Source organism: Aquarana catesbeiana, linkage group LG01 (genome assembly GCF_042186555.1).
Source record: "Aquarana catesbeiana isolate 2022-GZ linkage group LG01, ASM4218655v1, whole genome shotgun sequence".
NCBI classification, from domain to species: Eukaryota; Metazoa; Chordata; class Amphibia; order Anura; family Ranidae; genus Aquarana; species Aquarana catesbeiana.
Window position 1 is genome coordinate 879978780 of NC_133324.1, and position 12842 is coordinate 879991621.

The 12842-nt window shown below is 50.8% G+C and overlaps 1 protein-coding gene across 4 annotated transcripts in view; it reads left to right on the top strand.

The window, feature by feature from the left end:
* The first annotated feature begins 668 nt into the window (after nt 1–668).
* KIAA0232 (KIAA0232 ortholog) overlaps nt 669–12842 on the top strand; it is a 55726-nt gene continuing 43552 nt past the window's right edge. For all 4 annotated transcript variants that reach the window (XR_012237182.1, XR_012237183.1, XM_073610525.1 and 1 more), the window contains exon 1: nt 669–842. The gene's annotated coding sequence lies outside the window, so the exon portion shown is untranslated. The remainder of the gene's footprint in view (nt 843–12842) is intronic.

A 12842-nucleotide genomic window follows, 5' to 3' on the forward strand; every position in this document is an offset into this window, starting at 1 on the left:
ACTAGAGTTGCCACATCATCCCATTAATCCAGGACACATATGAATTACACAGGTTCTGAGGCTGATTTAATGCAGATAAGGCACCAAGTGTGTTTAATTATCACCTTAATCAGCCACAGAACCTGTGTAATTAATGTGTGTCCTGGATTAAAGGCATGATGTGGCAACCCTAGTGTCACTAGAACAGGAACAGGAGAGAAATCATCAAATGGGGACACTAGAGTTGCCACCTCATCCCTTTAAACCTGAACACATATGAATTACACAGGTTATGAGGCTAATTTAATGCAGATAAAGCACCGAGTTTAATTACCACCGTACTCAGCCACAGAACCTGTGTAATTAATACATGTTCGGGTTTAAAGGAAAGAGATGGCTACCATAGGTGACACCCTGGGCTTTCCTCTCAAAAACCCCAATTGGCGCCATTATCATGCCTCCCCCTCCTCCATCTTGTCCTCTGTATGGAGTACAATGCGGAGCCCAGGCTGCTCTCCTTCCCGCCATGGCGGCTCCTCCGGGCAGAGACGGTCAGGCAGCGCGAGGAAAGCCCGGCCTCCCGCGTCCTCCAACCGCCTTTGCCGGCAGTCCCCTCCCCCCACAGCCCCGCGCGTGCGCCCTAACCTCCAGCTGGGCCGGAGACGCTGCTATCGCGTGACGTCAGGGGCCGAAGGTGGGCGTGTCCGTGGAGGAGCTGTTCTCCGTCACTCCCGGAGCGGGCTGCAGTAGTCTGGAGGGAACCGTACGGGGGAGGCCGGGGCAGAGCTTCTTCCCTCCTCTTCCCGTCGCCGCTCAATCGGTGTTACCGCTGCCGCCGACACTCCACCGCCCTTTGCTGGCAGGTAAGGCGTATCCGCTGTGTGCGAGCCGGTTCCCCGTCCTTTCCAACATGGCTTCCCCTTCACCGGCCTATGTGTGTCCTCTCCTCCCATTGTCTTCGGTGTGGGAGCGGAGTCCGGCCCCCCGGGGAGCTGTGTGACCTTCTCATACCGCCATCTCCTCCCGGCCTCATCCGACGGCGTCACCGACCGGGCCCCGATCATGGCGTCATCCGCTGTGTGCGGGGCGGGGATTACCTCCTCTGTCTCCTGCACTACCGACCGTCCCGGTGATCGGCACCCCCCTCCTCCAACCTTCCCAGTGACCGGCACCCCCCCCCCCCCCCTCCTCCAACCTTCCCAGTGACCGGAACCCCCCTCTCCAACCTTCCCAGTGACCGGCACCCCCCCTCCTCCAACCTTCCCAGTGACCGGAACCCCCCTCTCCAACCTTCCCAGTGACCGGAACCCCCCTCTCCAACCTTCCCAGTGACCGGAACCCCCCCTCTCCAACCTTCCCAGTGACCGGCACCCCCCCTCCTCCAACCTTCCCAGTGACCGGAACCCCCCTCTCCAACCTTCCCAGTGACCGGCACCCCCCCTCCTCCAACCTTCCCAGTGACCGGCACCCCCCCTCCTCCAACCTTCCCAGTGACCGGCACCCCCCCCCCTCCAACCTTCCCAGTGACCAACACCCCCCCTCCTCCAACCTTCCCAGTGACCGGCACCCCCCCCCTCCAACCTTCCCAGTGATCAACACCCCCCCCCTCCTCCAACCTTCCCAGTGACCGGCACCCCCCCCCCCTCCTCCAACCTTCCCAGTGATCAACACCCCCCCCCCCCCCTCCTCCAACCTTCCCAGTGACCGGCACCCCCCCTCCTCCAACCTTCCCAGTGATCAACACCCCCCCCTCCTCCAACCTTCCCAGTGACCGGCACCCCCCCCCCCCCCTCCTCCAACCTTCCCAGTGATCAACACCCCCCCCCCTCCTCCAACCTTCCCAGTGACCGGCACCCCCCCCCCCCTCCTCCAACCTTCCCAGTGATCAACACCCCCCCCCCTCCTCCAACCTTCCCAGTGACCGGCACCCCCCCCCCCCTCCTCCAACCTTCCCAGTGATCAGCACCCCCCCCCCCTCCTCCAACCTTCCCAGTGACCGGCACCCCCCCCCTCCTCCAACCTTCCCAGTGATCAACACCCCCCCCCTCCTCCAACCTTCCCAGTGACCGGCACCCCCCCCCCCCCTCCTCCAACCTTCCCAGTGATCAACACCCCCCCCCCTCCTCCAACCTTCCCAGTGACCGGCACCCCCCCCCCCTCCTCCAACCTTCCCAGTGATCAACACCCCCCCCCCCCCTCCTCCAACCTTCCCAGTGACCGGCACCCCCCCCCTCCTCCAACCTTCCCAGTGATCAACACCCCCCCCTCCTCCAACCTTCCCAGTGACCGGCACCCCCCCCCCCCCTCCTCCAACCTTCCCAGTGATCAACACCCCCCCCCCTCCTCCAACCTTCCCAGTGACCGGCACACCCCCCCCCCTCCTCCAACCTTCCCAGTGACCGGCACCCCCCCCCCTTCTCCAACCTTCCCAGTGACCGGCACCCCCCCCCTTCTCCAACCTTCCCAGTGACCGGCACCCCCCCCCCTTCTCCAACCTACCCAGTGACCGGCACCCCCCCCTCCTCCAACCTTCCCAGTGACCGGCACCCCCCCCTCCTCCAACCTTCCCAGTGACCGGCACCCCCCCCCCTCCTCCAACCTTCCCAGTGATCAACACCCCCCCTCCTCCAACCTTCCCAGTGACCGGCACCCCCCCCCTCCAACCTTCCCAGTGACCGGCACCCCCCCCTCCTCCAACCTTCCCAGTGATCAACACCCCCCCTCCTCCAACCTTCCCAGTGACCGGCACCCCCCCTCCTCCAACCTACCCAGTGACCGGCACCCCCCCTCCTCCAACCTACCCAGTGACCAACACCCCCCCTCCTCCAACCTTCCCAGTGACCGGCACCCCCCCTCCTCCAACCTTCCCAGTGACCGGCACCCCCCCCCTCCTCCAACCTTCCCAGTGACCGGCACCCCCCCCTCCTCCAACCTTCCCAGTGACCGGCACCCCCCCTCCTCCAACCTTCCCAGTGACCGGCACCCCCCCTCCTCCAACCTTCCCAGTGACCGGCACCCCCCCTCCTCCAACCTACCCAGTGATCAACACCCCCCCTCCTCCAACCTACCCAGTGATCAACACCCCCCCTCCTCCAACCTTCCCAGTGACCGGCACCCCCCCTCCTCCAACCTTCCCAGTGACCGGCACCCCCCCTCCTCCAACCTTCCCAGTGACCGGCACCCCCCCTCCTCCAACCTTCCCAGTGACCGGCACCCCCCCTCCTCCAACCTTCCCAGTGACCGGCACCCCCCCTCCTCCAACCTTCCCAGTGACCGGCACCCCCCCCTCCTCCAACCTTCCCAGTGACCGGCACCCCCCCTCCTCCAACCTTCCCAGTGACCGGCACCCCCCCTCCTCCAACCTTCCCAGTGATCAACACCCCCCCCTCCTCCAACCTTCCCAGTGACCGGCACCCCCCCTCCTCCAACCTTCCCAGTGACCGGCACCCCCCCCTCCTCCAACCTTCCCAGTGACCGGCACCCCCCCCTCCTCCAACCTTCCCAGTGACCGGCACCCCCCCCTCCTCCAACCTTCCCAGTGACCGGCACCCCCCCCTCCTCCAACCTTCCCAGTGACCGGCACCCCCCTCTCCAACCTTCCCAGTGATCAACACCCCCCCCCTCCTCCAACCTTCCCAGTGATCAACACCCCCCCCCTCCTCCAACCTTCCCAGTGATCAACACCCCCCCCTCCTCCAACCTTCCCAGTGACCGGCCCCCCCCCCCCTCCTCCAACCTTCCCAGTGACCGGCACCCCCCCCCCCCTCCTCCAACCTTCCCAGTGATCAACACCCCCCCCCTCCTCCAACCTTCCCAGTGATCAACACCCCCCCCCCTCCTCCAACCTTCCCAGTGATCAACACCCCCCCTCCTCCAACCTACCCAGTGACTGGCACCCCCCTCCTCCAACCTACCCAGTGACTGGCACCCCCCCTCCTCCAACCTACCCAGTGATCAACACCCCCCCCCTCCTCCAACCTTCCCCCGGTGACCGGCACCCCCCCTCCTCCAACCTTCCCCCGGTGACCGGCACCCCCCCCTCCTACCTTCCCCCGGTGACCGGCACCCCCCCCTCCTCCAACCTTCCCCCGGTGACCGGCACCCCCCCCCCCTCCTCCAACCTTCCCCCGGTGACCGGCACCCCCCCCCCTCCTCCAACCTTCCCAGTGTACAGTGTGACATAACATATTGTAACAACCACCATATTATTCTATAGGGTCTCTGCTAAATATGTGTGTGATATATATGTTTTTGGGTGTTCTATGTAGTTTTCTAGCTTTAACTTGAAACCAACCAGTGTCTGAAAAAGGTTTAGTCTGTAAGTGGTTAAACTTCCCTCATTTACAGCCTGAAGTTCATTCCTTTGATCTAAAGAACAAAACTTACAATGTTTATAGTTAGCTCCAGCTGAGGAATGTTGTGAAACTTGGCAGACTGCCTTTTTTTTTTTTTTTTTCTTACAGCTACCAGCTTGAGCAGAGCACTCTGCATAGAACCAGGAAAATGCTTTAAGATAGGGGGGGGATCGTGATGTTGATTCTTAGAGCCCTTTTACACTGCCAGCGCCCAGGCGTCGGCGGTAAAGCGGTGCTTTTAACCCCTGCTAGCGGCCAAATAAAGGGTTAGAAGGGCGCTTTGCAGGTGCTTCGGCGGCACTGCCCATTGTTTTTAATGGGCAGGGGCGCTTTAGGAGCGGTGTATACACCGCTCCTAAAGCGCCTCAAAGTTGCTGCTTGCAGTATTTTTTTTTGACATCCTGTCAGCGCAGCGCCCCAGTTTGAAATCACTCGGCCTTTCACACTGGGATTGCAAATGAGGCTTTTTTCATTCACTTTACAGGTGCTATTTTTAGCTCTAAAGAGCCTGAAAAATGCCTCCAGTGTGAAAGGGGTCTTAAAGTGGAGTTCCACCCTGAAAATGATTTTCACATTTTCCCAGTCCTTTATTAATAAACATTTGCAGTGAATTATTATTTTTTTTAAACTTACCAAAAGTGTCCTGTTCAGTGGTGGCTCCTAATCCGCATCACTTCCTCCCTCGCCTGTGCTTCTGGAAATGTAGTAGTAGTCAGTGGGCAGGACTGTGTGAAAAAAATCACGTTTTTTTCCCGACCTGAAATGACGCTATTTAAGGCGGATCACAGCACCATTTTTAAAAAGGGAACCAAGCCCTTTGTTATATCTATCAATCATATAGTTTGCTCTGCATAGATAATGTTATGTATGTTGCCATAACAGCGTAGGACCTTCCTCCGTCGCCGCCCGTTGTTATGGCAACTTGCTAAAAAATCGTCGCTACTGCCTCAGGAGCATCGCGCATGTGCAAGATCGAGAGGCGCATGCTGGTTTCCCAGCATGTAGCTCTCGGTTATCCAATAAGAGGTTGCGATTGGGCTTCATATGCCCACATTCATGGCAATGGCCAGAAGATGATCATCTAAATCGTAAGATTAAAAAATATATATATATGCTTACTGTCCACTAGCAAATATACATATAGTTTGTGTGTTATTACTGCAGTGTGAGGGCATGCCTGGAAAAAAAAAAAAATTCTGTGGCCGGAACTCCGCTTTAACGATTAATCGTGCAGCTCTACATGTACTGCGGAGATGTGTTGGGTCGTTTTTACTGGAATAATGAAATGTAACATGTATGGTGTACCTTTCATGGAAACAGGCCTCTCTGGAATGACTAGATTTTTTGCTGGTGTGCAATAGCTGTGCATCAATGTTTGTCCTGGTATGTGGTGTTAGCCATAATAAAGTCAATAGTTTAGTTTTGTTTTTGTACGTTTTTTTTTTTTCTTATATATGATCTGAATGCTAATAGAACTTGTATGCACTTCCTGTCTTTTTTTTCTTTATTCATCCTTCTCAAATGCCTCCCCAGACACACTGGCAGCCTTGTTATGTTGGTGCCCCCTGTGCCTGCCAGGGTTCTATGGGGTACAGCTTGGCTCTCCTCTGTGCTTGCGCCTGTTTGCAAATACAGTGTTGTGTACTACACACAGTGAACGTGATGGAGACATGGCGCCAAAGCCGCTCATCTCCCCCACATCAGTGATGACAGCGCTTCCCGAGCTGCGTGCCTTTTACTCTGCCTGTGGGCGCGGTGCTGTGAACGGCGGTGCATAACACTATAGTTCCAAAATGGAACACGGACATGCAGGAGAGGTCTGTGGGACTTCATAGTTCTTGGCAGGTGCAGGGGGCACTAACATAATGGGAGCCTGGCAGTCTCAGCCTAGTTCCATTAGATTGCCCCATAGAGAACAGCAGGGCTGTGTCTGATCTGCAGGCAGATGCACTTTACGGAGTCCGTCCCGTATCACCGGGACCTTAGGCTGGGTTCACACTAGTGCCAATTGGGTGTGGGTTTCTCCGCATCCAATTCGCATGAGAGATTGTGACTGGCTCTCAATGGCGCTGGTTCACACATCTCCATGGTGGCTGCGGAGTGAATTGCACAGAGGTTCTGTGCTTGTTTGGCTCGGAAGCAACGGACCCCTGTTATCAGTCAGTATTGGATGTGAACCCAGCCTTAAAGGAGAAGTCCAGCCTGAGCTTCTCCTATGGATCGCAGGAGTGCAATTTGTTTTGCGCTCTTGTGACCTGTTTTCAGTAGAGAGTGGTCTGAAGTCTGCTCTCTGCTGACATCACGGAAATCAGTCCAGACACTGCGTCATCATGACCATAAAGTCTGGATCCGCCAAATGCCTGGACTGATTCCTGTCTGTGAGCCACAGAGAGCCTGAGATGGCCGCTCTCTGCCCCTCCACAGCCCAGCACTCCAGTGAGTCTTCATGGGGCAGAGCTGAGAGCTGCTGATTGATAGTCAGCAGCTCTCTGCTCGGGGAGATGAGAGAACAAAGCCATCGGCAATGTTGCAGCATTGGTCTGCTGCTGCATCCACCTAGGTAAGTATGGTGGGCAAAAAAAAAAAACCTTTACTTTTAAGCAGCCCATAGATCAGGGATATGCAATTAGCGGACCTGCAGCTGTTGCAAAACTACAAGTCCCATCATGCCTCTGCCTCTGGGTGTCATGTTTGTGGCTGTGAGAGTCTTACTATGCCTCATGGGAATTGTAGTTCTGCAACAGCTGGAGGTCCACTAATTGGTTATCCCTGCCATAGATGATTAGATTTTCTTTCCTTCCACCTGGTAAAAGAAAATTGCTCAATTATCTCATCAACACAGTTGGTGTTGGAGGGGGGTGCTTCCTGCAGCGCTAATGTGTTCTGCTGGAGGGGGGTGTTGTGAGGAGTGTTCCTGGCTGGCAGAACACTATGATTACTGCTAGCGAGTATAGCCACCGGCAGTAATCGCATGCTAAAAATCTAGTAGGCTGGTTGTACAGAGGGTGATTGAACAGATATTGTAAGTCACTACAAGACCATTACTAGGCATTCATTTCCTGTTGTATTGAACCTAGCATAGTCCTGATAAATGTCCTGTATTCTGATGGGAAAGGTAAGCCAAGGGATTTGTGCACAGAAAACGCACTGATCTGGTATTGCAGATGTGGTGACAGACCTACCTGTCCATGTAGAGACTGTTGTGTATCCCTAGTTGATGCCCCCATTGCTCCTGGTTGTAAGGGACGTTAAATCTTGAATGATCTGTGATTTTCTAGCATAAATCTTCCACCTACATACTCCCTGTCCTATGTACACATTGGTAGCATCACTAGGTGATTGTCAGACATCTTGCTGAGAATAGTGTGCTGTATGTGATTCGCCTTACCTACTGTTATCAACTACTAACAAGCAAAGATTTAGTCATTCTGTGCACACAAGCTGTTGGTTTATCAGTCTTGTAATCCTTTCTTTGTGTACACATTATTGTCTTTATATATTCTTGTGGTCATAGGTTGCTCACCTTTGTCTTCTGGGACTTGTTGTTCCACAAGGCATGAATAAAGTCAGAGAAGGGAGTGATTGTTAGCCATTGTATACTATCTTACAGAATCAGTTTCCCTTTAATTCAGCAACTGGTTAATAATAAATAGAATTTAAATACAATGGTTGATTTTTCAGTCACTTTGATATACAAGGTCATCTGCTCATTAACCCCATTGTAGTCCTTTGTACTAATAGTTCCCTATTCCAGTTCACTGGTTAATTAGTGATCCCTGAAAACCCTTCTCTTCAAAGAAGCTTATCCTGCTTTTAACGAAGACTGTTTTACTTCCTCCATCAGGTCATCCCCCACAGCTATTACCTTTTGTATCAATTGACACTCCCCTTTTAGATTGTAAGCTCTAAGGAGCCGGGCCCTCTGATTCCTCTTGTACCAAATTGTAATGTAATTGTACTGTCTGCACTCATGTTGTAAAGCGCTGCGCAGACTGTTGGCGCTATATAAATCCTGTATAATAATAATTTATATTTAAAGGGAAGAGGAGAAATGTTATTGGAAATTGACTTCCATGGGTTTGGCTGATGTAACTTTAAAGAAGAAGTGCGCTGGTGTGTATTTTGCAGGTTTTGGTTTTGTTTTAAATACTTGAAACCTTTTGAAGGTTTTACCTGTCCCCACCCCCGTCATTCCTCTCCTCCTGGCTTTGTTACTGATGACTGCCCTCTCCCACCCCCACTGACTGGGAACCTGCCAGTAGAAGGGTTAATGGAGTAAGGAGCCATCCTCTTTTTCATGTAAATGTTTTTTTGTGAGGAGTTAGCAGGAAGGAGGCTGGTGGAGGGATTGCTGTACAGTAACATGCAATAATCCTGTCCCCTCCCCCCATGAGTATGAGGGGCTGATGCAATCTGACAGTGTGAACGAGGATCTGATCACATCATAGGGAGACACTCCTCCTCCTCCCCCTCCCCCCCCCCTCCCCCTCCCAGTGTCATCTGTGAGCATCTCCCCTCCCCCCTGCTGCAGGTCATCATTAGCTTGAAATCCGCTCCCCCGCCCGCCCATGGTGTACTGGAGGAGGGGCCGCATTGCGATCAGACATCTTGTGTTTTTTTTTTTTTTCCCTCACTCTCCTCTGCCATGCTGAGTTCATATGAGGTGAGCTTCTGTAGAGTGGGGAAAGGGGGTGCAGGAAAGGGGGACTGCCTGCTCAGGATCACCCACTGGTTTTCTTCATATTACCACTAATGAAGGATGCTCAAGTCAGGTACATTCAATTCTGTCTTTTTATTTATGATTAGATGTGATGTCACCTGAAGCAATAATAATATTAGAAAGGGAACCTTTTCATCGTCTTCTATTCTAGCCCATGTTGTTGTGTTGATAAGTTAAAGGGATGTTCCCCCTGGGTGTCGGAGTTGTGACCGCACTGGGCTGGTCTTGTTGTATAAGCTTGTTTATGAGCTCATTGGGGATTTGGAGGATAGCGCTTCTGTTCTGAACATGATGAACCATGTGACCAGTGTAATCAGTTCATTCTTGGCAGTTATTTTGTGTTTTTGATTCATGTGGATTTAAACTTTTGTTATAAGAATTGATATGCTCAGTCAGCAGTGAGACGTCAATGGGCAAAAAGTGAATTTTATTTTTTGAAATAGATACATTCACAATACTGCATATAGCGATGAGCCGGTTATTTTTTTTCCTCTTAATTGTTACAAACAGGCTTGTCTTTCAATGATTGCACCATTATTGCAGTAGTAAGGATTTTCTTTGTCTGGAAGTCGTGAGAATCGGTGCTTTGCAAAACCCCAAGCCTCTACCTTCCTTTTCTCCAAAGTCTAATTGTGGAAAGGTCATTAGATGTGATCTTGGTTTGTTCCAAGGGTCCTTGTACATGGGGTGCTGTAGGACCTCATCTGCCAGCTGCTGTTTCCTTGTTTCAGCGGTTGCCATGATACTTATCCAGAAGACAGCAGTAGCATGCAGCACCGCCTGCAAACCACCACAAATCCCACTTTGAATGATGCATTATCCAATAATTGAAGTACCTGGGGTTTTACCGAAAGTAATTTATCCTTTAAAATGATATTTACCAGTCTTTGAACATAGATTTTTTGTTTTTTTTTTCATTCATTTTCCTATGGTGTAATAATTGGCATCTGTCAATATTTTGTAAGGTAGAACACACGCTGGAAATTTCACTTCTAGTATTTCATTCAACAAAAAAAATTCTCTTATCAGAGCCAAGCCATGTCAGTCCTTCAGTAGCTGTCCTTTCTTTAGTCCTGTAATTTTTAATTAAATTATAAATGGATTTGTCCTGCGGCACAGATTAGAGGTCACTCATGAGCAGCAGTGAATACAGTTGTCATTCGTTGTTGTGGAGATTGTATATTTAAAAATAAATATTCGTTTAGTGTTAAAGGTGTGTTTTATTAGCAGGTTAGTAACGTTATTGCCTGTGTGTGTACTTTTTTTTTTTTTTTTTTTTTTTTTTTTTATAAATGGGCTTCAAAGGATCTATATGCAGCTTATCTGTGCTAGATATTTCACACATAATGACCTGTAATCTCTCCTTAGGTTGTCTTTTTGTGAGTGAGCTTGTGAAAGTTAAAGCTTAAATTTTTTTTTTTTTTTTTTATCCCATTCCTTAATTGCTGTCCAATATACCAAAGATTTGTTTTTAATCCAAATGTCAATGCACTCTTACAGTGTCTTACTGCGTCTATTGGAAACCCTCCATCCCCCCCCCGCAGGTTTAGGGAGTAAAATATAAAATCATTACTTGTGGTATTGCAGCTTCCATGTTTATGAAGCTCTTGTTCAGAGTAGCCTTTTAGTGTGTTGACTTTTTGGTTTGGTTTGTTGGGGGTTGGGTTGCTGATCATGGACCATTGGGAAAGAGGCACAGCAGGGGCTGACTCTGGATATTATTTGTATCAGGGGTGGGACGCAGGTGGTGGCTACATGTGTTTATGGAATGTTAGGTGACCTTTCATATGCATTGGTTTTTGTGTGCGTGTGTTTTTTTTGTTTTTTTTTTGTTAACCGCTTCAACACAGGGCACTTTCGCACCTGTCTGCCCAGGCCAATTTTCAGCTTTCAGTGCTGTCACTTTTTAGACAATTGCACGGTCATGCTACACTGTACCCAAACTAAATTTCTATTGTTTTGTTCCCACAAATAGAGCTTTCTTTTGGTGGTATTTGATCACCTTTGCAGTTTTTATTTTTTGCTAAATGAATAAAAAAAAGACCGAAAATGTTTTTTTTTTTTTTTTTCTTTGTTTTTGTCATAAGTTTCTCCTTCACTGACGATGAGTGCTGATGGGGGGCACTGGCATTTTTTATTGGCACTCATTGGCAGCTGCCTGGGCACTGATTGGCAATTTTCCTTGGTGGTCTAGGGTGGCCATGCCTGGTGGTCCTGGTGGCATCCTGGTGGTCTTGGGCGGGCATCCGAGGAGGGGGCTGCGCTGATAAACAATCAGCACTGACCCCCCCCCCCTGTCGGGAGAGCAGCCGACCGGCTCTCCTCACGTCTGTCAGACGCGTTTGAGGAAAAGCCAATCAACGGCTCTTCCTATTTACATCGTGATCAGCCGTGATTGGACACAGCTGATCACGTGGTAAAGAGTCTGTTAGAGACTATTTACCTAGATCGGAGTTGCGGCGTGTCAGACCGACACACCGCAACAACGATCGCTGCGATGCACACCCCCGGGGGCACGCAGCGGCTTGATATTCCGCAACGTCCTGTGACGTCCAGTCAGGATATCACAACCACTTTGCCACCATCATTCTGCTATATGGCGGGCGGCAAGTGGTTAAAGTGATACTAAAGTCTTTGTCATTTTTAAGGGGGAAAAAAAAGTGTTATACTTGCCTGCTCTGTGTAGTGATTTTGCACAGGGTAGCCCAGAGCCTCGTCTTCTCAAATCCTCCTTTGGTGCTCCTGGCCCCTTCCTTCTATTGAGTGCCCCCACAGCAAGCAGCTTGTTATGGGGGCAGTCGAGTCACAACTCCCTGTGTCCATTCAGACACTCAGCCACCCCCCCCCCCCCCTTCTCTCCTCATTGGTTCACTGACTTTAACCCGCAGCGGGAGCCAATTGCACCGCACTGCTGTCTCAGCCAATGAGGAGGGGAGTCCCGGGCAGCCGAGTCTCTCCTGCAACATCACTGGATATAGATGGGGCTCGGTTAAGTATTAGGGGGGCTGCTGCACACAGGTTTTTTTATCTTCGTGCATAGAATGCATTAAAGCAGTTTTAATATCGTAAAAAATACTGCGCTATCCCATAAGTGGAAATGATCCCCACATGTGTGTGATGAAAAGACAAATATCTCAAACCGAAAATTGAAATGTAAAATGCTGCTGCAACCTTAGATGTGAAACAACCTCCACCTTACTAGCTATACAATTTAAAGGCTGCGCTGCTAGTGCAAATACATGATCATATTAACTGAAAATACCATAATTATGAATGAACACAAGTGAATTGTTTCATAACAAAAAAAAAAAAAAATGCACATAAATCGCATGCAAAAAAAAAAAGAATCGCATGCAAAAAAAATGAGTGGAACATTCAGTAAACAAAAACGATTAAGTAGAGTCCATTTAGTCATAGATTGAAATGAACTGTAGGTCTTGTGGGTGTAGAAAATGGTTGGATAGAGGGAGAAAGACACCCTTCCTTCAAGTGATATAAAGATTATCTCCGTAGGGAGCGTGATGTTAAAATAGAGAGAAGATCCTCCACCTCAAGTAAGGTAAGCCCCTTACCAGATCCAAAGATCTCCTGTCACAGAGATCATGCACACATGTGGCTGTGTCCCCCAGCCACTGGGTCTCTGTCAGTGCGCAGATCGGAAGCCACCTCTCCAGGAAATCAATCCAAACGTGATTTATCCGCTGGAGACCCAGGTCTTCTCTGTGGTTCGCCAACAAACAATGACAGATGACCACTCTTATACTGCCTGGACACGGATATTTGTCATT